Source organism: Microtus oregoni, unplaced genomic scaffold (assembly GCF_018167655.1).
Source record: "Microtus oregoni isolate MIOR12 unplaced genomic scaffold, Mior012 000087F_ref0000451, whole genome shotgun sequence".
Taxonomy (NCBI): domain Eukaryota; kingdom Metazoa; phylum Chordata; class Mammalia; order Rodentia; family Cricetidae; genus Microtus; species Microtus oregoni.
The window spans coordinates 4,087,604-4,114,724 of record NW_024544554.1 but is presented as its reverse complement, the minus strand read 5'-3'; positions in this window follow the sequence as shown (position 1 = coordinate 4,114,724).

Here is a 27,121-nt window from a genome sequence, read left to right as displayed (position 1 = left end):
CCTGTAATTGAAAGAACAGCCTCTGCACACTGCATAAACTACTCCGAGTCCACCTCATTTAAGAGTAGAGAGATTCAAGCTCTGACAACTAGTTGGTGGGGTAGGTCTTTAGTCTGAGGATCAATTACTCCACAGGTGTTGATGGGTCAATGCATCCAGTCTATCACTAGAACCCAGGGAGCCAATATGATGACAGCATCTTTCCTTGTGATTCCCTCTTCTTTCCTTCACCTTCATAAAGAAATTTCTTATATTCCAGTGCCAATAATGGCTCTAAAAGTATGATAAACCTCAGTGAGCCACTAACCACACAAAATATTTGTCATAGAATCAGACAAACAGTGGTTAGCACTCATGGCGACATTTTTTTCTTTGCTCTTCAGTTTTAGAGAGGTACCAGTTCTTTGCATCAATGCCAAGTGTGTGTGTAAACACTAAACTCTTTAAATAGAACGCATTAATAACATGTGTGAATAACAAATCAAGATGATTTGTCCATTCTCAATTTTCTTTGCTTTACGTATCACTACTTATTTCCCACGACTGACTTGGGAATTCACATATGGCTACATTTTGGCAAAATTACTTCTTACTAGAGGAATTCAAAGTTAAGCACAAATTGATCAATTTCGTAGGCTTACTATCTGATTTGAAATCTGCTAATATTAAAACAGCTTACTAGGTTTTCAGCAAATCTCCTGGAAGCACCAGCAGATATGCTGTAACAAGGAATTTTTCATCCGGGCAAAGTTGTCTTCCTCCATAGCAATTCCATCTTTTCATTTTAGCAGCAATATTGAGAGATAAGAATTTTGAGCAACAGTTGGAACAGTCTCACCTTATTTCTGGTTCCCAGGCATGTATAAAAATGTTCAAACCGGACGCTGTGGATCTGGATAAGATAAAACTTTGGCCTACTTACCAAAATTAGTGTTGCAATGCAAATCAGTTGTCAGTGGGAAAACTATAAAATGTAGTACGGATGGATTGGAAAATTGTGAAATGCCTAGGCCTGAGCGTGGCTTTGATGAGAGTAAAGAAGAGGGAACAGGGATTTCATATTAGAAAACTACCAGCACAATTAAAAGCTCTACAACGAAAAAAACCACACTCAAAATAAATAGATGTCAAGAAATAATCAACTCCAGATTGGAATCAATAAAATATGAACAAACAATAACATCAATAAAAATTAAAGAATCAATGAAACAAATAATCTTTTGAAATGAAAGGTTTATGTATAACATTTTAAAACATACTTAATTTTGTCAACACTATCCATACCATTGCATTCCAATTGCCACATAAAACATTGATATTGTAAACAGGGAAGCAATTTGAATGGTTGAGCAAGTATTTAAGTATTTCCGTAACAGAGTACAGATCCCTTTGAATACAATCTGGATATACTGTGGCATACCTGTGATACATAGCAATTTTGTATACAGCTTTTGGGTGAAATTACACAGGTGGTAACAGTTCACATCCTCACCAGAGAAAATAAAAGTTCTCCATTCCCCACATCCTTACCAGCACTTATCTCCATTTTTTTCTCATTCTTTTTTTACATATACCTCTGCTTGTCCTCACTGCCTTTTGGAAACTTTTCTGAATTTTTAACCTCCATGAGTTTATGAATTTTCTTGGATGGGAAATATTATTTTATGGTGTGCTGCTTATTTTTATGCTGCATTTGTATAACTTCATAATGTTGCAATACTTTGCCTGGTCAGAATCTCTGATGGTCCTAATCAAGAGCTGAATGGCCAATAGTGAGGGAGGAGAAAGGACAGGTGGAGCTGGCAGAGAGGATAAATAGGAGAACCAAGGGAGAGGAAGAAAAAGAGAACAAGGGGAGGGGGACATCAGGGTCCAGCCACCCAGCTACACGGCAAGCCACAGAGAAAGAAGTAAAGAATGTTATGCAGGAATAGAGAAAGATAAATGCCCAGAGGCAAAAGGTAGTCAGGATAATTTAAGAAAAGATGGCAAGAAACCAGCCATGCTAAGGCTGGGTGTTCATAAGTCAGAATAAATCCATTTGTGATTTATTTGGAAGCTGGGTAGAAGGCCCCCAAAAAAGCCAAAAGAGAAAAAAAAAAACCCACAACAGTTTCCCTGAAGCACGAAGATAACTTTATTTCATTGTAGAAAGAATGGATACAAGAGGTTATTTTAATTTTTCTCTAATTTTGGAGGTTGGTTTGTGCTATAATTCTCTGCTTTATAGAATGTTGCCTGGACGTCTGAGAAGAATATGCCCTCTGCAGATTGGTGTTTAATCTTCTGTAGATTTCTTTAAGTTTATCTGATATATGTTTTCACGAAACATATTTCCCTCTTATATTTTTTGTCCAGAACCTGTTTATTTGTGAATATGTGATAGTGAAATCAGCCACTGTTACTCTGGGTTTATTTGTGACCTTTTATCTACTAGCATTTGTTTTATAAAATTTGTTTCTATATGATTATCATTTTCTCTTGATGAATTTTCTTTTAATCAGTGTGAAGAAACACTTCGTTTTCCTCTTCTGAGTTGATGGCTTTGGATGTCTGTCTACTTTATCAAGTATTAGAAAAATGATGCCCTCTGCTTTCTACTTACTTGTGTGACTTTGAAATCATAAATTCTTTATTTTCCTTTTCACCATGGAATGGTTTTAGTTTTCCATCAACTGTGCTATACATAGTAGCTTGGTTATCAGTTGTCTCTCGGAATATGAGATATATTTTTTTTCCATATTTTTGTGAATTTCAGCATTCCTGTCAGGAGATTATCTGTATTCTGATGGCCTGCCTTTGGGGTTTATCTCTTAAAGATTGAAGTCATTCTTTGTTGTGTTCTTTAGTCTTTTGGCAATATTATGATATGGGGAATTTCCTTCTTCCTGCTACCTATTTGTTGAACTACATGTCTTTTATGGTCATGTATCATCATCATTTAGGGAGTAAAGAAAGAAGAGAAATGATAAAAGCGAGAAAACTATAATGCTTGACCAATGGCTGATTTCCTCTAGCAATACTGCACTACTGTGTTCCCAAAAAATGCCTCCAGGTAGGTACCAACTACTCAAACACATGAGCTCCATATGAGGTTTACATTCACATCATAACCGTAATGTAAAACTTTCAAATTTCATCATTAGTAATATATATATTTTAAATGCCCATGATAACAAAATGGTTGTTTTGCTTCATACTTTATATTTTCTATTTGTTAAAGCAAAGTTTTGGAAATTTATTTGTGAGTTGTTGTTTATGCCCAACTACGTTTAAACTCTTTCCATTTATGTTATTAGTATTTAATCAGAAATTAACTTTTGAAATTTTGTTCCACTAAAATACTGTGATCAGTTCATACTTTGTGAGGTGGGTCATTAGGATGCAATCATTTTCTCGTTAATTAGAGGAAGCTCAAAGGTTTTAAATTGTGAAATCATTAGTAATTGATCACTCCAACCGGGAGCACTGCTATTATGACTAAAGAATGAACTGTTAATGTGTGTAATAGATACTTTGTAATGATAAAGAAATGACTATGGATGACTATCATTTTGTTCTCAACAAGATACTACAAAAACAAGATAATTGCATCTTCCACTTATATTTCCTTTTTGCATGTTTAATAAATTTTGAAGTATAAGACACAATTGTATTTTTCTCCATTTAAATTCAGTTACATAAGCATATTCCAAAGTATCAATTTTCCACTTCAATGATATTCACTTATATTGAAGGTTATGATGTGTGAATAGTTCTGGCCTAATATACTCAAGAAATAACTGACATAGATAATTAATATTAATTAATTTATTTTATCTTTATAATACTTTTTTCAGGTGTGCTTTACCTGGTTCCATCTGCTAAAGCTGCAATCTTGAGATTCCTAATCTCTTTTTGTACTAAGGGACTTATATTCACCACGGTGCAACCACACATACACAAAAACACATAAACATATAGCCTTATGCATATACACATAAGGACACACATGCATAAACATACATACGTCACATACATAAACGTACATACATATCATACATATACACAAAAATATGCACACATTCACATACACACACACATCACAAACACAGAGATATATACTCATCACAAATACACACAGAGTGATTATATAACTTCTGTTCAAAGAATTTTTTTCAGTGTTTTTTTACTATTGAATAACCTTGGCCACTATCAACATGTTCTTTGTCATTAATCACTTTCTCACATATGTGCTAGTACTTTCTCTGTCTTACCTTCAGGAATGTTTCTGATTGGCCATTACAGAAACATCTCTCAGTCTGTATAATTTCCCCCTTTATTATAGATTTTTGTTTGATTGATTGACTTTGTGATGGGAGGTCATTCTTTAGCCCAGACTAGCTTGGAATTCGCTGTATCTCCATGCCTATCTTAAAGCTCACGACAATCCTCCTGCCTTACCCGTCACAGTGATGAGATTACAGGTCTGAGTCACTACGCCCAGACTCTACATTGTCCTAATGACTAAATTAACTCAAATACTAAATATGTAACCTTTGATTATCTACCCATATTTTCCTTTTGTTTACATGATGTATGGTTTGGAAACAACTATTAGAATGACTGACTAACACGTCTAAGGTTTTAATTGCTTTGGACACCTAGATCTTCTACTTCATCCAAGATGGAAGATATATCCAAAAATCTAGGACACCCTGAAGGACAGAACTGAAAGCATACTCCTGTTTATCTTAAGAATTTTCTGTTTCAACAACAACAAAAAGTCTTTTCTTCTTAAAGTCAAGGGTCTTATTATTAGACCTGCCACAGAAGATATTTTTAATATCATAAAATTTGTTCTTCAACATAAACTGACTGATATGTATGTGTTTGATTTATTCTGCCCTTCAGGCAACCAAAGAATTGTCATTAAAAAAACCTGCTTGAGATGGGCAAGAGTTACTTAGATCATTGTACTCAATGGTTTACTTTTAATAATTTTAAAATATTAGTAACTTTCTAAAGGTAAAATGCCAAACATAATGTCATGTAAGCATTTGACTGCAAGTTCATCATGTATTTCTTTTGTTGATTAATAAAAAAATATATCCTTTGGTCACCAAGCTGTGGTGACTATGCCCAAAGTTTTCTAAAGTTTTCATTTTATTTTTGGCTTTTGTTTTTCATGTTTTGCACCTCTCAGAGAATTATATTTTAAGTACAGTGGGAAAGATATATTTTCCTGTTTTGTCACTGCTCCAAGAATTTTCTACTCTGGGAAGCAAAGGAGACCTTCACAAGTAAGAATCCCAAAATAGATTTGAATTGATTTAAAAATTTTATAGTACAATACTTTGAAATTATTAAAAGAGATTAGTGATGAGCTGTGTGTGCATATGTGTGTGTGCATGCAAACATATGTGCACACGTGTATTTGTATATATCTATATATTTACCTCAAAATAATTCATAGAATTTATTTATAAGTTTATAGAATTGCCACCTATAGAATTACAACATTACTAATATAAGTATTCAGAATTTTAACACATTTTAAAAACTTCTTATGAATGCCAATGTATATGAGAATGACTATTAGGAGCACGGATGACATATTCTCATTGAACCATATTTTGTTTTGTTAAAATCCATGTATCTTTTCCCAAAGCCTTGGTTATGTTATACACTAACTCTATGCATATAATAAATGGAAAGATCAAGAAAGAAATTCCAGAGTCAACAGTGTCATTTCACAAAAGCAGGATATTGATTGTCAATTTTCACCACTATTTGACCTTTTATTCATTGGATATGACTGACGCTTTAGCTCAGATGTAGATTCACAAATAAGATCATTAGGAGTGTGCAGACAAGGAAGTACACATATTCTTGTTCTGTGGTAGTAAAGTTTATGTTCATCATCCCCTGGATCCACCAGAGTCCAGTTGACTTGGGGTATGAATTGTGCATACAGATTAAGTCTACAGATAGAGAAACAAATTTCATTTTATGTTTTTACCGTTTCATTGTTTGTTGTTTGCAAAATGTCAACCAAATTTAAATGTGCTGAATCTCTGGGGCATGTTTATATTTTCTGATCTAACTGTGAAAATTTAGGTAGGCAGAATTCTATATTCTCTTTTCAGTCAAGGAGAGTTAACAAGTGTGAAAAATATAAATCTGATATTGCATATTTCAAACATATATTTTTTCCTTTCAAAAATTTACACTTCCTCCTCTCCTCCCATTCCCCTCCTACTCCCCCACTCACCCTCACCTTCCCTCCTTAAGAGAGGGCAGGGAACCCTGACTCGCAGGAAGTCCAAGGCCCTCCCCCCTACATCCAGGACTAGGAAGCTTTACATCCAAATAGACTAGGGTCCTAAAAAGCCAGTACATGCTGTAGAATCAAGTCTCAGTGCCATTATCAATGGCTTCTCAGTCAGTCCCCATTGTCAGCCACATTCAGAGACTCTGGTTTGATCACATGTTCCTTCAGTCCCGGTCCAGCTGGATTTGGTGAGCTCCCATTAGAAAAGGCACACTGTCTCAGTGGGTGGACCCCTCGCGGTCCTGACTTCCTGCTCATCTTCTCCCTTCTGCTCTTCAACTGGACCTTGGGATCTCAGTCCGTTGCTCTGATGAAAGTCTCTGTCTCTATCTCCATCTGTTGCCGGACAAAGATTCTATGGTGAGATTCGAGATAATCATCAGTGTGATAGTGGGGCAAGGCCAGTTCAGGCATTCTCTGCTCTGCTTCCCAGGGTCCTAGCTGGGGACATCCCTGTGGAGTCCTGGGATCCCTCTAGAGTCAAGTCTCTTGCCAACCCTAAAATGAATTCTTTAATGTAAATATCTTCTTCCCTGCTCCTGTAGCCGCTCTTCCTCCATCTCCACCCTCCCACTCCCCCAAGCTCTCTCCAGTCTTTCCTTTTTCCCTTCTCTCTCCCCCTCTCCTCTTTCCCTACCCCCTATAAAATAGCAAGCATTAATTGAACATAAGAAAACTTCAAAGCTTTATACTACAAGACATAAGAAGAAAAGTAACAAATGGCAACCAAATAAAATGATTTAAGAAACATACAAATCCCTTTGACTTACAATGTCAATAGCTTCCTGTTTAATTCTCTACATGTAGAACAGTTCAACTAAACCCCTGAATGTCACTGCTTACCTCATTCACTTAGAACTTGATCAGTATACTTACATTAATCTAACTATGAACCAGATCAATTAATACAAAGATCACCTTACCTGAAAATGCTAAATATTTCAATTTCATGGCATGCAACAATACTCTTTCAATTGTATACTATGTCTAGTACTGCTTACTGATTTTGTGGCTTAAAATTTTGGCTCCCTAGCTGTCCTGAAATAGGAGAGAACCTTATTGAAAATACATAACCTAAGACAAGAAAATTTCAAAAGCTGAGTTTTCTTCTGAATTTTATTAACAGAACTGTATTGTAAAAGAGCTTGTATCCAGAATGTATAAGTTATCCTCAATTTCTGCCTCGACTGTAGTTCATATTATTTTAACATTTTATTAAGAGCTCTTTCGATTTTAAGGCAAGAAGATAGTTGTTAGATTATAAAAATTATAGTTGTATAACCTGTAGATATTGAAAGTGAGATTGTTTGAGCTCAACTGTTTATATGATTTGTTAATTATGAGAAGTCCTTTGTTGACAGCAAGACTTAGAACATAAAGTATAATAAGCACTCCCCATTACCGTGCTATGACAGTCCTGTCTGTGGTAAAAGTGGAATAACATATGTTGATCTTAGCTTAATTAAAGAGCACAATTGAGCTACGGATTTCCAGCCCCGAAAACATATCTGAAGTGAGGGAAGGAATCTCTCCAGGAAGGGGAAATACAAGAGACTGTTCAGAAATAACAGACTATATCCATGGGAAGCCTCCACTTCTCTTAGTACAAACAGAGGAGGAATGGAGGAGGGGCAGAAAGGAAGGAAAGCGGGAAGGACTAGAAGGACAGAAGAGAGGTGAAGTTGAAGTTGGGATAATAAAAATAATATTAACATGAATGATAATAGTAATAAAAATTTAAAAGAGATAATGGGAAGTGGAAAATGGATTAACTAGGGAGTTTATGGGAGAGAAACATATGGGGGGGGCAGAATGGGGACAGAAGACAACTAACAGTAAAGGTTATACTATAAACCATATTTGGTAACACTTCATGTGACTTTGTGTTCTTTCTGCGTCATTAAATAAAACAAGCAAACAAATCAAAAGTCAGAAGAAACAAACTATAAAAGTCAAACACACTCAAATACACACAGCCACAATTCTTTCAACATTATTCTCATACACCCATAGATCAGTGTTTAGCTCTGCCATCATCAGAGACACTTCTCGTTGCAGTAGACGAGAACCAAAGCACAGATGAACTACACAATATGCAGGGAGTGTGAGTCTTTGGTCCTAAAAGAGATGCCTCTGTTAAACCTTCCACTCAAGGCTCAGAGATCTATGAGGAAAAGGAGGCAAAAAGATGAAAGCCAGAGATATTGGATGACTCCAAGAAAGCTGTCTTCCAACCACAGGAAAACTAGTGGACATATGAATTCATACAGATTGTGTTGGAATGTGTAAGTCCTGCACAAGTCAAAGCCAGGCAGGGTCCCAGTACTGAAAGCAGGAAGAGCTGTCACATCTAACCAATTAGCTATTTGCAATTAATACTTGCTGATAAAGAAAAAGATCAGTTTCTTCCAATGGAATGTCACTGGGTACATTGATTAACACTTCAGGGAAGGCCCAATTTCCAGCAGTATATGAAGGACACAGAATGAGCTTGGGGTGACTTATATAGACATTCTCTCCCCTTCCACTTTATTTCAGCATTCTCTGTCTCATTAATCAGTTGCTTGTTTATATTGATTTCTACTTTTTTAGTAGGTTTTGTGTCTTGGGTTCATTCATTTTTGTTTGTTTTATCTTTTGATTTATTTGTTTTGTATAGTGACAGAAAGAACTTCAAATTACATTGATAAAAAGGTAGGTAGGACCTGCAAGGAATTGGGGGACCAGGAAACATGATCAAAATACATTATGTGAAACGAGTTTCTGCACAATCCAGAAACTGAGAAGGATCAAGTCTCCACGTACCTGCTTCCAACAACGCCTGTCTCCTAAAGCACTGGATGTTCTTGATCCTTGGGAAAAGTTCTCCAGTGCGAGTGGTTGGGAAATGAGAAAATTACAAAATCTTTTACTTTGTTACTCGTTTTTAAGTCCAGAGCAATACAGTGGTTTCACTTGTTTGCAAAAACTGTGAGTCATCAAAATAAATGAGGTATATTTATTAAATCATCATAGTTTTGTTAGCTTTTTTTTTATATAGGTTCTTGGTAAGAAAAAAAAGTATTCACATGTAGCTTGGTGACCTTTAATCCTTTTCCTATTTGCTGAGCCAAAATGGAAATCCCAGGAAGTCTATGAAATTCACATAAGGAGCAATTATTTTCATATATATTTTTCCTCCTCAAAGAGTAGCGGTAAAGAGTATATTTTTTGTTAATATTCATATCGGACAGAACATTGGTTCCTTATGGACAACAAGATAGGATAGATAGCAATGATTTTAAAGTGTGAAAAGAAATAAAAAATGATCATGATTTCCCTGCCAACCAGAGAGAAAGGGAACTGTGAAAATTGTATCCTGAGGTATGACAAATCTCTAGAGCCTTGTGACAACTACATGTAAGACACACCTTTAGTCATAAGAGTCAGAAATAAGTGAACCATACTTGGTCATACAGCAATTCTATGTCACATTTACTTCAATCATCCTAGGAGAAGATGTAGAAACAATCTTAATCAGAGGATACTCTATTTCAGAATTGGTGACAGTTATTATTTTTCCAGAAAAGTAACAAGTCAGACACCAATAACATGGTCTAAACATTGCTGTGCTCATTCGATGCATAATCGCATGAACAACAGGTTGTTATTTAAATGAGAATAAGAAAAGGGTGGGACTATTATTACTAGGGAGATGCTCAATTTAATGAATTTCTTATTGCTCAGCTTGACTTCCATTTCTCCCAGAGAAAGCAAATGTAAAAGTCATTCATTCAAAAAATTTAATTTTGTGGGATACTTTGCTACCTCCAGGATCACCTTGTTTATCTTGCATCATGTAGCTTCTATAATATTGTATATTCATTATTATTTAAATTTTTATTACAAAGCCTCCTGGCATTTAAGAATGTCAAGAAATACTTAAAATTTTAATTTCATTGAATTCACAATTCTAATAACATATTTGACTCCTGAGTTTAATTAATTTGCCGCCAGGGAATAGATCACAACATAGACTCTGAACATACATATTACGTACCTGTTGATTTTGCAACAAGAAGTTTCCTCAAATGCTTTATGTTTCTCATATTCATTAAATTTAACTCGGGATTTATATTTACCTCAAGCACTTATTTCTCCACAATTATCAGACCTGCTTTGCAAAGCCTGCATTTTATTAAACCTGACCTCTTTACTAATAGGACAAGTCACAGATTTAACAGTAAAGCAACAATAACTTGTCTTCTTAACACAAAATAAACCAGTTTGTCACTATGAAAAGACAAATAAGCTAGAACTCTAGGGGTAGAGAAAGTGTGCTAGAAATACAAGGTGAAATCACCTTTAAGTTGTAAAAGAACATCCCAATAATCGGAGACAAATATAACTGGGACGTTTCAGGAATTACACTAAATTTTCAGAATACAGGGGTAGGGACAGGGTCCGTCAGTAAATTCCTTGTCACGCAATTATGAGAATTAGGGTTTCGATCACCTGAAGTCCTGTGAAAATTGGGCATGTCAGTGAGCATCTGTGAGCTAATGTCCAGTGGTTGATGGTGGAGACACAAGCATCCCTGGAGCTCTCTGGCAGCCACCTCCATAGGACCAATGAGCTCCAGGTTCAACGAAAGACCATGTCTCCCCAAAGTTACAGATATTAACTTTGGTAATGGATTTTTTTTTTAGGAAAGAGAGAAATTTGACAAAGGTGTGCAGTATAAGAGAGGGTAAATAATGAGTAGAAAATAATTAGGATGAATATGTATGTGTGTGAATCTGTCAAAATTAAATTTAATCGAAATGTTTTAAATTAAAAGCTATGGTGTAGCATGATCACAGAAAACACCTGACATCTATGTCTAACCTACACATCTGTGCTTAAGTGTACACAGTACCACCACACATGCTCACATACGTACTTACAGGCAAACACATGCAAAACTTTTAATATAGATTTCCAACCATATAGGTTTTTGTGTTTGTTTTCACTATCAAAACATCCCATTCCTTTATTACTTCATTTATCACTGGTATATCTAAAATACCCATCATCTGTCTTATTTGTCTACTTATACATCTTTGATCTGAATCACTATTAATGTTCAGGCATCACAATTAACTTAAATACTAGGCAAAACTGCTCTATTTTTTTCTTAGTTAAAAATTCAATTATACAGGAGCTCAAATAGAAATTTTGGCATTTCTAATGGAACAAAAGTCTAAACTTTGAGGTTTTGTAGAACAAATATTCATGGGAAAACAATTCGTTGAAACGGACTCCAGTTTATAATCAAAAAAATATTGCAACTCATCCACTTCTGTTGACGATGGGGGAATAATATTTAGACCCTTTGATGGACACCCATATCAGCCTGATGCCAGAGAATCAAGAAACAATAGGTAGCTTCAAAAAGTCCATCCATTGATGCTTGTCAGTTTCTGGCAGAACTACTTAAATAATGCTTAGAAAAGATGAAGCTACAGTGGGCATATTAATCTAAAACTTGTCTGTAACATTGTTTGTGGCCCATGCACGGGATGTTCCAGCCATCAGTTACATAGTTTTCTTTTTCTGTTGTCAGTTTTAATTTTGCACCTAATGATCCTCCAAAGGTATAAAGTTTGGCAATAAGTTATATAATAAAACTTGTACTGATAATTTAACTTCTTTGTCAGTTTGTATGTAAATCAGATTAAACTTTCAAGTCTCTCGTGTTTCATATAGAAGTCACATGGTATATTCATACACATTTCATGCAAGTGAATAAGAATTTCTATAAGTTCAGTCTATATTTAACACAATATTTATATGACTGACATTTTCTTCCAAACATTTTGAACTTTTATAATTCTCCCTGGTTACCCGGTTTAGCACCATATCTTGCCTCTTCTGGTTTCACTGTCAAAATATGTCCTATAATCTGCCTATGTGATTTCATTCCAGGCTCTCCTAACTCCTAGGATAGTATGAACAATTCTATAACCTTTATAAATGCAGCTAGGAATAAAAAAATTAAATCTTTTTACTTAGATAACAACTAAGTGCACATCATACTTAAGCCTCAGAAATTTCCAAGTGGATCAAAAAACAATTCTGATAAGTAGCGGAGAGCAAGGAGGTTAAAGCAGTGCCGTATAGAAACAGTCCCATCACTGGGAGTACGTTTGGGTGTGAAGGATATAGGCCATCTCGAATATCTTCTTCATTCTCTCTTCATGACATTGTTGGACACAGAATCTGTCCCTGAGCCTAATGCTGATTAGTTTGTCTAGGATATTTGGATGATGAGGTCCAGAGCAACTTCTGTCTCTGTTTTCCCAATGGCAACACAGCACAGGCTACCACATCCATGGTGTGAAGGGGTGGCAGGGATCAAACTCAGGCCCAGATGCTTGTGTGGCAACCCTTTTATCAGCCGAGCTATCTCACAATCCCACTGGAACATGTTAGCAAAAGTCTACGTGAATGAAAGTAAGTCTTGATAACAATTATAAATGTTATTTCAGAAGAAATGTTTTATGTCATAAAACTTCAGTTTTTTAGCATTTAAAAGAAGTATCACTTGGATGATATGATGTATACCAGTTATCCTACACAAAGATAGTAGAGACAGGATATCACGCAAGTTTGAGGCCAGCCTCTCTTACACGAAGAGTTCCAGCCCAGCCCAGTGCAATGAGACCACCCCCAGTCTCAAAAATATTTTTGATCCTTCCAAGGAAGTTACTACATCTCTAGTCTCTACTTTATGTTTTTATAATATTCTAATTTTCTAAAATAAAATGTAAAACTCAAGTAAAATGTAGGTAGATTGAACATTGGGTTTGGGGTTTTCTTTGTTTGTTTTTTAATCTAATCCTTTTAAAAATTTCTTCTCTCATAGATTACAGCCCAACTGTAGTTTCTTCACGCTGCCCAGCCACCTTATCTCCCATTGCTCCTCCTCTGTTTCACTCCAGAGAAGAGTAGACCTCAAAGGGATATCAACCAAAGATGGCATAAGGAGTTATAATAATATTGGGCACAAGCCCTTATGACTGGACAAACAACCGAGTATGACAAAAAGGATTTCAAGAGCAGATAAAAGTGCCAGAGACACCCCCATTTGTCCTTTTAGGATTTCCACAACAACACCAAATAACAACATATAGGAAGAGGACCTAGTGAGAACCCATGCGCTGCCACTTCTCTTTCTATGAGCCCTGCTTATTCGTGTTTGTGGCTGAAACACTAGGTTCTTTTAATACTCAATTTTATATTTTGTAGTATCTCATTTATAATTTGAGGTCTATCCATTTAATGCTTTAAATTTTCATAATATATGAAGAGAATTATGCCTTGGACTACAAATGTATTTCAGGTAATTGCAGGAATAAAGTGTAGACCTTATCAGTGAATACAAAGATAACGTCAACAGACTTCAGGATATCTTTGAGAAGCTAGCTGATGTATTTGCTTCTTGTTATCCGGATCTCAATGTGAAAGAAATTAATTTGTATTCGTTTCCATAAACATCAGTGCTCACAGCTTATTTTTTTCTGGTAGTCAAATAGCAAGAGTTATCACAAGTGTTCCATTTCTTCTTGGTTAATAATGACTGGATACAGGGTTTTGCCTTCTGCTTGAGGAAGAATGCACCTTTCAATCATACACCAAAACACTTTTGCTTCTTTAAGTGCCATGTGAGAGCAGGCTTTAAACTAAGATCTTAACTTTTTCCTTAATAGGTAATAACTGTCGTGCACTTGTTTGATGATTTTTATTAATATGGATTTATTGCTATTAGCAAACTAAATTAGTAGAATTGAAATGAGGAAGATGGATGTCAAAATTTTTCAGAACTTTTTTTTTTAACTGAAAAGCATCTTTCACAATGGAGGAGGGATATCCTTTTATTATTTACAATAATTTCCTCTTCTCTCAGTTCTGCATTATTGGCAGGAAATAGTTACTTTTGTTTTTCTCTGCCTCAATGATTCTCTAGGTTTAGGAGAATTCACGTCATGATCTTCTACTGTAGCAGTATGTGGAAATGTTTCCCAAGCTAAACCCTTGGAAATTTCTCTTAAACACACTTTGATATTATAAGTTAAATTCAATAGTAGTAATCCTAGCTACAGATTTTCTAATTTTTAATTGAAAACAGATTATTCTTTCATATAATACATTCTGACCATCTCCACTTCTACCTGATCCCCCTAACTTCGTCACCCCAGATTTACACTCCCTCAGTTTTCTCATCAGGTAAGAACAAGCCTTCAAAAGTTGACAGCCATGTAGGAAAAAAACAAGATCCAATAAAAGAAGGCAAAACCTGCATATTGAGGTTGGATAAGGGGAGCCAATAGGATTAAGAGTCTCAAGCGGAGGCAAAAGAGTTAGAGAAACAGCTATTCTGACTTTAGGAGTCTCACAAAAAACACCAAGATAAGAGCCATAGCATGTACGCAGAGGACCTATCAGAGACCCATGTAGGCCCATGTAGACTGAAACTTGCTGATATAATATCTGTGAGCCCATGTGAACTCTTCTTAGTTGATTCAGTGGACCATATTTTTTCTGAAGTCTTCCAGCCCCCTGACTCCTACAATCTTTCTTCCCCCTCTTCTGCAGGGTCCCCAATATCAGATGGGAGGCAGCAAATGGAGACCTTTGATATTTAAGTGGTTTTAAAACATACAGCAGAGAAAACCAGCACACAAATCACAATCCCAGAAAACTTAGGCAACAATGAGGACATTAAGAGAGACATACATAGATCTAGTCTACATGGGAAGTAGAAAAGACAAGAACTACTGAGTTAATTGGGAGCATGGGTACAAATAATCTTATTTCATTGATATACAAAGCACTGATAAACAAAAGCCCATGAACAGATATAAAGGATCTCAATGATAGTAAAATTCCCATGTGTGATACGTAGGTAAAGTTTAAAATTTTCACTGAAATTAATCATGAAAAATATTTGATATTGGAACAGACACACGTATATATTTTAATATATATGTATGTGTGCATATATACATATATATATATATATATATACATACATATACACACACACACACATACATATATAGAGGAGTGGTTCTCAGCTTTCTTAACACTGTGACCCTTTAATACATCTCCTCCTGCTGTGATGACCCTCCACTACAAAATTTGTTTCAGATCAATATATTAACTATAAATTTTGCTTCTGTTATGAATTGTAATGTAAATATCTGTGAAAGGGTCATTCTGTCCCCCAAGGAGTTTGTGACCCACAGGTTGATAAACACTTCCATAGAGTGAGCTTGACAAACTTGTTGGTTTTCTAGAGGAATCCCAGGGGTAAGGAGAGATCTTTTCTCAAACAAGGTTATGAAGAAGGAAGAAAACAAGTTGTCCAACATAACATCTAACCCACACACACAATGTATTTTTGGTCTTGAGAATCTTTCTATGTGGTGCTAGTTTAACATCTTTTGCCTTTGTTTTATATTATCAATACTGTTTTTGATTCATCAGGTATTTTGAGTCTTAAAAAATGACACACATCTAATTGCCATTCAAATAATATATCTTTGGGTGATTAATTGCACCTGTAGATATTACAATATGGGTCATTTAATGGTAAGGGTTAATGAATTTACACAGGAAGAATATTAGGAAATATCAGATCAGAAGGACAAGAAGTGACAGAAAACAAAGGTGAACTCTGTAGTTACGGAGTACGGTTAGAGTTCTGGATGTTTGGAAGTAAAATAAGAGAAAAGATGAGGCATTTAAGGGTTTGGAAAGAGAAGCCCAAGGGCTAAGGGAACACATTTGCAATGTCAGACCACATTATCAAATGAAAGGCTATAATGCTCTTAAAATACATAGGTGACCAAGTTTGCAACATGCCCTTGTACATCAGTAAAATTTTGTGCTATAAATCCTTGGTCTCCAAAGTCGCAAGGAGTTTTGTTACTGAAGCATTAAAACTTTGTTTTCCTACATTAGGGATGTTAGAAATTGCTCTAATTTGATACTGAGTCCTGATCTATAAACAGTCAAACAGCACAGGGGAGAGGGAGCACAGAAGGAGACAGTGAACACAGACAATATTGAGGCAGATGTTGTAGCAGCTGTATGCTGAAGGGCTGGGCTGTCCCAGGTAGAGAAAAGCTTGCAGAATCGTAACACAATTGATCTGTTTTCAAAAAGTTGATTTTCTGCTGGGTTTTGCTTAAATCATTCCTGTGGGGAATCAAGTCTTATATTGTGATGGAAGAGGTTACATGATAATATCCACGACAGCCCGAAATGCATTTTTGACATTTAATTTGTAATTTCCTGATGTTAAAATCTTTGGAAGATTTCCAAGGTTCAGACAACCTGTGTGCATTAAGCACTAGGACATCTGCTAGAATATTCATCTTACTGCCTCTCCAGAACCTAGAAAAAAACATCAGCTGTCATTGCTGTTACCATTCAGGAACATGTCAAGGTTTTGATTCTAGGAATTCTCGTTCTTTGTTATTTCTTTTCTCTTTTATTACTCGGTGGCTACAACTTCCTTAGTTCAATACATTCTCCAAGTGCTTTCATCCTTAGCCCAATTTATACTACTAAGATTTTGCACTGTGCTTCCTAAATCTTACCTGTCTCAATAATTTGAAGAATACATAGTGCCATCATACTGTATGGTATTCTGTAATGCCAATTAAACAATTTTCACTGATAGGCTTCTTAGTGTCACCTACATCTGCTGATCAACAAAAGTATAAGCATAGTGAAGACCAAGGACATGTGCTTTCAAGCTTTTAAAAGAGAAGGCTAAATTAAATTGAATAAAATCATTTATGCATTTATCTATTTCTTATTTTGTGGAGCTCAACCAATAATTGAACTTTAATCCCTTTTCTTTACGCCATGCTAAGACTAAAGGTATAAAGTACTCAAAACGTTGGTAGAGTGATTTATTAGCTATCACCCTGGAGATCTGAAATTTTAATGGCTCAAATGTGTGATCAGTATTTGCAGGATCTTCATAGGGATAGCAGCCATCCACAAAACTGGTAAAGCGTGGTTTCTAAAAATATCCCTTGAATCTGGGCCTAAGTGAGAAAAACCCACCCTTATTGTTTTGGAAAGAGATAATTTCAATCTCCAATGCCTGGAAGAGAAAAGAGATGGATAACTTCCCTTCTCAGGCAGGCACAAATCAAAGCTCCGGAATCTCAGGAGGTCTTTATCTTAGAACCAAATGGTTATTGCCTAGTACTCAGCTTTTGATTTTGTGAGACCACTGTTTTTTCTAGGTCTACATTTCCAGACGCCATATCTGGGGAGTACAGATTCTCTGTATTTATTTGAACCTCTTCTTTTGATAAATTTATGTGTTTGCAGATATGATGGGTAGTAGGTGTGGTGACATAAATAGATATTATGCTGGTTTTGTCCCTCTAAGGAATTATTAATAATAAAAACAAAATTTATACCTCTATTACTCTGCTCCTCTTTAATAATGTATTGCATTTTTATTTATGTCAATGTGTGATGGGGGATGGGTTTGTCGAAAGTGAAAGTGTGTGTGTGTGTAGGTCAAGGAACAACAAAGAAAAGCTCTAAGGTGTTATTTATTATTTTCCATCATGAAGGTCCCCGGGATTAAACTCAGGTCCAACCACCTTCAGCTAACTCAGCCAATTCACTGGTCCTATCTCTTGTTTTCTCGGCTTTGAGCCATCATAATATAGGGATCAGAAACATTCGCTAACTTTTTTCCACTCTTATTTGACAAATGCATGTATATTTTGTGCATTGCCTCTGCCTTGGTTGTTTATGCTATCACCTGTAGAACGAACTCTGAAACCTAAAAATTAGCTCTTTAGAGTAGGCAAGAGTAGGTAAGGAGGCAAAACCAACTTAAATGCACATCAACTGAATCAATTCAATTCATCAATTCAATTCAATCAATTGAAGTATGTTGTACTTTTTCTCATGGTTTTGAGCAAAAAAAATGTGAAATAATACAATATTGGGCATTAAAATACCTGATGATCTGCTTATAATTTCTTTCATAATGTCTGTTATTGCTGATCTGTCTCTCACTCCCTGCATATTTATTGATCAAGAGTATCTTGTAAAGCAGAAACGATATCAATGTGAATTCTAGTTAGTCCATAATGTGATTACAGCTACACTTTTCTCTTCTTTGTTAGTGCTGAGTTTTGAACCCTGGCCTTTCTAGGTAACAGGCCTCAGGATGTTTTTTTTTTGGGGGGGGGCGGGGAGGTCAGGATTTAAAGAGATGTGATGTGAATATATTTACATTACATAAGACCCTGTAGGTAATTGTGCATCAAATAAACATACTTAGTAAATGATGCTATGACCTGTACTGTTAACTATATACGCACACGGGAATTTATGATCTGTAACAGGTACCCATACATATCTTTAAATATCTAATTTTTGTACTCATTGAATTTTGAAACTTCCAGATCTTATAAAAACAGAGTGTCACAAAATCCTATCAAATAAAGTCTAGTGGTAGTAAAATAGCCAAGGATAAATAACTTTGGATGAAGAATGATAGTCTTCCTAGTATGCATGCAAAAATGAGTTAAAATATTCATATGCATATTTTTGATGTGTCTAACTGCATCTCTTTCATTGTTATAAAAAGCTATTTTTATGTTATTTTGATGAGAAATAATCAATCTTGTGTAAATGAAAATAACACCAAAAAACTAAAGGAAAATGAAAGACCAAACAGAACATCACCGATGCAAATGTTATAAATACCTACTCAAGATAAAAACCAGCTAAATTGTGCCCAGAACAGGCAGGTACCATGCAGTGGCAGTGTCGATGTTCATGGCCATCATCAGTGATGGTCAGAGCGGTGAAGCTGGCAATGTTGCCTTTTTACACTCCCTGGACAGCAGGCTGAGCTATGATGGCGTCTTTTCTAAGCTATATGAGTCTACTCAACAGATTTTTCTAGGGCAATTCTAAATTTTCCACAGAATAATTATCATAAACTCAGAACATTTATCTTGTCCCTAGTGAATATCATTAAACAAAGATGATCTTGGTTCCCACAATTACAAAATGAAAATACATTAAAAAGTAATTTACAATTTTTTATTTTTTGAAGGTGCTGCTGAAATCAGGTGGACATAGCAGTAGGTGTTTTTTTTTTTAAACAAAGGAATTCTGAATACGTAACTAAGTTATTATTGTGTTAGTAGAAAAATCCAGAATAACATTCTCAAAATTTATTATTATATGATTTTTGTTACTTTGTTTGCTTTTTCCTGACAGGGTTTCTCTGTGTAGCTTTGGAACATGTTCTGGAACTAGCTCTTGTAGATCAGACTGGTGTCAAACTCATAGAGATTGACTTACCTCAGCCTCCCAAGTGCTGGGATTAAAGGTGTGTGCCAATACCGCCAAGCTGATATATGACTTTTATATTGGTTCAACATTCAGAATTTGAAATCTGCTGCTTGATGATGTCCTGACTAACAAGATAAACATACACAATATAAATGTTACTCAGAACTGTTGTGCACTGAGTATATAGGCTTCTAAACCTCAAGAAAATGTAAACCAAATATCAAAATATTTCTGCACTTATTTAAATATAATTTCACCTGAAACACAGGACTATTTTATAAATAAATATTGAAAATATAGTTAAAAGTAGCGAGAGAATTCAATAGCTTGAATATTTCAGTTTTGGAATCTTGATAATACTTTAAGTGACTATTTCCATTTTTTTTTCAAATTGGAAGTGGTGTGCACAATAGTTCTCTTATTGATTTTTAATACAAATTGCAGGAACCCCAAAAGTTTTTTAAAGATTCCTTCATCAATATTGCTCAGCTATGAGTGTGTCAACCAAAAGCAGTGGCTTACCTTCAGGATATAGTTGTGTAATAATGGCACAAATGTTACAGGAGTAAACAAATCTAAACAAAAACAAACAAACAAACAAACAAAAACCAGAAACACCCAAAGGGACAGGAGAAATTATCTCAAAACCCAAATAAAATAAAACACTCAAAGAACATGAGTCTGTTTTGTCTTCTTCATCTACTCCTACACATGAGACACAACCTGAAACGTGCTTGTTTCTGTTTAGTTTTGTTTTATTGAGAAAGACAAAGAACATGAGCTTGTAATTTCCATGCGTAATAATCTATAGAGGATCTTCAACATGAAATATGGGAAAGGATATATTGAATGAAAAATTGTGAAGTTTGCAAAAATGTAAAAAAAACTTCCTTATATAATTCTGTTATAATAGTAAAGATTTCTAAATATTTAAAGATTACTTCAATGCAACAATGGCATTCAGGCTAATGATTTGAGATGATTTTCTGAGTTAGTGGAAATTATAATTTTTCAAAACACAAAGATATGCCCTATTGATAGATGTAAGATGTGAATTTAGAAGCCAAATTATAATATTATGAACAAGTATATTAAAGCTATAATGTGTTTTTTTTATAATGACAACTTTGGATAAGTTTAAGTATTTTATTTGTTTTAAGTGTTTATTATTCTCCTCAAAATAGCATCTTTTTGTATGCCTTTGTCTTTGTCACATCCTCGTGCTAAAGAGGTCCAAGAAGATGCATTCTTTGGATCAGCCACTAAACCAACAATAAGTTGAAAGAGCAGGAAGCAGCAAAAGGAAAGGAGACGAAAATACACACATATGAACCACTTGAATTCATTAATCTAGTCTTCCAGTGTCTGGAATCTTGGCTTATAAAAATATGTAGATTTGTCTCATCTCTGACTCAGGCAGACACTTTTACTGCTGCCAGACCATTGCATTTCATGCTGAAGAATTCTGTACTTGCTTAAGATATTTTGTGTCTTCTCTTCTGTCTTCCTGTTAGTCTAGTGTGGTTTTAATAAGCAATTTATCTTTCCATATAAATTATGTAAGAGTATTTCATATTGACATAAATCATATTTTGTCCAAATTACTTGAAATTTTAATGGAGTACATAGTTTATTTTGATTTGCTTTGTTCTTGAATTTTTTTACGTTTTGAAAATTATATATATGTACGTACATACACACACAAACACATACACACATATATATATATATCACAGTTTCCTCTCTCCAAACTCCTCAAAATCAGCCACAGATTCCCACTTACAAAATTTACTATTTTTTGTATTGTCCTATTTGATAAACACATCCTTGTAAAACGAGACCATTATTAAATTAGAAAATTTTTCTCGGGTTACGTCATATATAGATATATATATATATATATATATATATCATGAATTGTCAAAGCATAACTATTACTTAATTAGCTTTAAATTTTATTACAATTTTTCAATTGTTTAGAAATATACTGTTACGTATTATTATTATTATAGTGGATAACTTTTATACCCATTTTGAGGGAAGCAGTTGTTATATTCACAGGTTATATTCAGCCTTTATGCTGAGTCACTTAGAGGATTTAGAATTTTATTTCTATGTACTTAATCTCTAAACATATTAGATAATCGAAATTCACTTTCTGCCTTAGCTCTTTGTAGTTGTATCTCTACATCCAAGAAGATACATAGTATCTGCCATTTTTATGATAATGTATATTGAATGGAAATGTAGAAACTATAAAAATTATGTAATAGTATGAGATTAATTGGTAAAGCATAAAAATACACAATTAGAATATATGTGACCACTCACACACACAGAGAGATTCCTGTACCTGCTCAGGAGCGGTGGGAGCAGAAGATGAACCAATTGTGCGTGAGTAGATTCCATTAATATGTCCTGTCAGGGACTGGGTCCTTTATCGAAGGAATATTTCCAGACAATTACGTCATTTGATGGATGGGTGCCTTAATTATATAAACATGAAAGTGTTTTATGTAAAAACAAATCCAATGTTCCATTTACATTTTGTACTCTCCTATGTATATTTTGCCACGACTTAAGTTAGTGATGCAACTGCATTTGTGAGATAGCATGTACAAATTTCCTTTATTGAAAGAGTGGCAGTGGGACCAGGATTTAACCCTACTGCTCACACAGGCTTTTTGAAGCCCATTCTCTTTGGAGGGATACATTGCTCAGCCTAGAGGTCCCGCCACAAAGTGATGTGCTACACTTTGTTGACTCCCCACGGGAAACCTTACTCTCCTTGACAAGTGGATGTGGGATAGGATGGCAAGGAGGTGGGGGGAGTGGGAGGAAAGGACGGAGTGGGAACTGGCATTGGTATGGAAGAATAAGAAAAGATAGCTTTTTTAAATAATTAATTAATTAATTAATTAAAAGAATGAGTATATACTTTAATCTTGTGACTTTATTTCTCACGTCAAATGTATTCATTCTGTCGCCTACAATCCTTCTAAATTAGAACTTTTCATATCAGTTGAAATCATAGCTTTAAGAGATATGCTGACTATAGATAGGAAAATTTATTTTGAGTGGCATTCAATTCTTCTTAAATCTATTTCCAAAATGTACTCTACCAGATGCTGCTGCCCCCGAAAAAAATTCCCTTTACTTTTTCTATTTATTCTATTGTGATTAATTTGTTCTTAAAGGGCTTGAATAAAATTACTGTAAGTTCATGAACTTATAGTAAAGCCGAGAAGTTATAGAAGATAGCCTCTGTTGTAAATAAAATTTATGGCCACAAATCTACTGTATCTCAAAAAATGATAAGTATTTAGAGACCTTGCCGCTCTCCGAAAATTATATAAATGTCTTTAATATGAATGTGTTTTTCTTACTGTTAGTGTTCCTCAGAGAGTCTAATGCCAGGCATCGCTTCATCTGCCTCTGTAATAAGGCACACTCTTTTTAAATGTGGGAGGAAAGCTTGGCTTTTCCTTCCTTTTCTTTCTTTCTTTTTTTCTTTTTTCTTTCTTTCTTTCTTTCTTTCTTTCCTCTTTCCTTTGTTTCTTTCTTTCCTTTTCTTCCTTCCTCCCTCCCTCCCTCCCTTCCTTCCTTTTTCTTTCTTCCTTCCTGTCTCCCTCCATCCTTCCCTTTCTCTTCCTTCCTTCCTTCCTTCCTTTCTTTCTTTCTTTTTGTACAACTATGATGTTCATTACAATATATATATAATATATATAACATAAATATTTTCACAAATGAAGTTACAACTTGAGAAGTATCATATAAACATAACATCGTATACTTATAAATGTATCCAAGATACATGAAAGTATTTTTAATAAATTAATTATAAAATTAATGCACCAACAATTTTAACTAATTAGTTATTAAGAAAACAATTTTAAAATTTCAAAATAATGTAAACTGAGAAGTGTTATAACCACCTCTCAGAATCTTTCCAAAATAATTTAGTCATCAATCAGTTTCATGTGTGTGTGTGTGTATTAAACACCATTTTTTTAATTCATTTATTTATTTAAGGATTTCTGCCTCCTCCCCACCACCACCTCCCATTTCCCTCCCCCTCCCCCGATTAAGTCCCCCTCCCTCATCAGCTCGAAGAGCAATTAGGGTTCCCTGACCTGTAGGAAGCCCAAGGACCGCCCACCTCTATCCAGGTCTAGTAAGGTGAGCATCCAAACTGCCTAGGCTCTTCCAAAGCCAGTATGTGCAGTAGGATCAAAAACCCATTGCCATTGTTCTTGAGTTCTCAGTATTCCTCATTGTCCGCTATGTTCAGCTAGTCCGGTTTTAACCCATGCTTTTTCAGACCTAGGCCAGCTGGCCTTGGTGAGTTCCCAATAGAACATCCCCATTGTCTCAGTGTGTGGGTGTATCCCTCGCGGTCCTGAGTTCCTTGCTCGTGCTCCCTCTCCTTCTGCTCCAGATTTGGACCTTGAGATTTCTGTCCGGTGCTCCAATGTAGGTCTCTGTCTCTTTCTCATTTCATCGCCTGATGAAGGTTAATATTCAGGAGGATGTATTACTCAGCAGTAAAAAACAAGGACTTCTTGAATTTTGCATACAAATGGATGGAAATAGAAAACACTATCCTGAGTGAGGTAAGCCAGACCCAAAAAGAGGAACATGGGATGTACTCACTCATATTTGGTTTCTAGCCATAAATAAAGGACATTGAGCTTATAATTCATGTTCCTAGAGAAGCTAAATAAGAAGGTGAATCCAAAGACAAACACATAGGCATCCTCATGAATATTAACCTTCATCAGGCGATGAAAGGAGACAGAGACAGAGACCCACATTGGAGCACCGGACAGAAATCTCAAGGTCCAAATCAGGAGCAGAAGGAGACGGAGCACGAGCAAGGAACTCAGGACCACGAGGGGTGCACCTACACACTGAGACAATGGGGATGTTCTATCGGGAACTCACCAAGGCCAGCTGGCCTAGGTCTGAAAAAGCATGGGATAAATCCGGACTCTCTGAACATAGCGGACAATGAGGAATACTGAGAATTCAAGAACAATGGCAGTGGGTTTTTGATCCTACTGCACGTACTGGCTTTGTGGGAGCCTAGGCAGTTTGGATGCTCACCTTACAAGACCTGGATAGAGGTGGGCGGTCCTTGGGCTTCCCACAGGTCAGGGAACCCTGATTGCTCTTTGAGCAGATGAGGGAGGGGGACTTGATCGGGGGAGGGGGAGGGAAATGGGAGGCGGTGGCAGGGAGGAGGCAGAAATCCTTAATAAATAAATAAATTAAAAAAAATATTCAGGAGGATGACTATATGTTTGTCTTTAGATTCACCTTCTTATTTAGCTTCTCTAGGAACGTGAATTATAAGCTCAATGTCCTTTGTTTATGGCTAGAAACCAAATATGAGTGAGTACATCCCATGTTCCTCTTTCTGGGTCTGGCTTACCTCACTCAGGATAGTGTTTTCTATTTCCATCCATTTGTATGCAAAATTCATGAAGTCCTTGTTTTTTACTGCTGAGTAATACTCTAATATGTATATATTCCATACTTTCTTCATCCATTCTTCCATTGAAGGGCATCTAGGTTGTTTCCAGTTCTGGCTATTACAAACAATGCTGCTATGAACATAGTTGAGCATATACTTTTGTTGTATGATAGGGCCTCTCTTGGGTATATTTCTGTTGCAATAAGACGGCGGGGCTGCGTCCCCAGCACCCAGCCGTCCACATGGCTAGCTCTAGCTTATACCCTGAAATAATTACACGGAAACTGTATTCTTTTAAACACTGCTTGGCCCATTTCTATCTAGCCTCTTCTCGGCTAACTCTCGCACCTAGACTAGCCCATTTCTTATAATCTGTGTAGCCCACGAGCTGGCTTACCAGGAATGATCTTAACCTGCATCTGCCTGGAGTGGGAGCATCATGGCAACTCCCTGACTCAGCTTCTTTCTCCCAGCATTCTGTTCAGTTTACTCTTGTCACCTATGTTTTAACCTATGAGGGCCAAGCAGTTTCTTTATTGCTTAACCAATGAAATCAACAGATTGATATATGACACTCCCACATCATATTCCCAAGAGTGAAACACCATTTTTTTATCCTTTCAGAAAAATTTCTTGGCTACTACTATGTTTATACCATGAACACCATGATACATTTTGGTATTAAAGTCATAACTTATTTATCATCACTAATAAAATAAATGACACTGTATCTGAAGTTGGTCTAGTCATAAGAAATTATATATTGTTTGAAAACATTTTAATCTTTGAAAACATACATTTTTGTGAAATGAACTAAGGTAGAGAAGAATATTACTGGCCTAATAAAGAATTTTAATTTTCTAGAAGGATTAAAGAACGTAAAAGTTTCCAAACTTCATGTGATTATAATTTATATTTACCTTTTTTTTCTTGACATAGTTCAGGCTAGACAGGAATTCCCGACAAGTCTCCTGCCTCCACATTACAATTACAGATGAGAGACAGCATTTATTGCTAATATATAGTTTAGAAGTAGAATTCAAAATAATTAAATTTATAATATTTAATGGACTATGTATCCATTAATATTAATCAAAGTAGTTAGATATTATTTTTATTTATTGATCTAGAGTATGACAATGACAGCAACACATTTTCCTCTTAAATTTACAAGGACTAGAAACAAGCCTTTCCCCATCTGTAGCTCTTTTATTTGAAAAATAAGTATTGTATTATAAACTTCTTCAAGACCAATTCAAACAAGTTCCAAAGAGAAGTTATAGGGCGTCATTTTCTATTGTTGCAAATGATCAGAGAAACCACGTTAAGGACATAAAGAGTATTGCTTTTCAATAATGATCTGATATTGACTGGACTGAATTTGTAAATATCAAGACAATCCTGTGGGTGCAACATCAGAAAGGAATAGTGAGAACATAAGAGATTGAACTTGGTTCAATAGAATCAAGAGCTTTACATTTTCTCTCTACCCTTGTAGGTGGATTCTCAGCGGCCACAGGCCACTCCAATGTGTAGCCAGTATGGAACACTGCAGCCAGCTTCACTGACCGTGTATAGCCCTCATCCTGAAAGCCACAAGGTATTGAGAATCAAAATCTTTTCTTATGTAATTTGAGCAGAAGCAATTGATTTGCCTCCGTGTTATATGAATTTCTGGGCAATCTTCCTATTTATAAAAGACATTTAAACTTTAGTTTACCTATTGTGACCATCTGAAAGGAAATGTGAACTATCAATGGTAAAAAATAAAGCATCTCAGACAATGCTTTAATAAAAACTTCTCATAAAATATGGAAGGCAGGTCCAGTTTTTCAGCTGACTCCTCAGAAGCTTGAACTGGATTCTGCGAACTGATCGTTTGAGTGATGACAATAGTACTCTCCAGAGAGGAAATCCTAGGGTAAACAGGTGAATGTCACCTCTTCTTCCTGAATCAT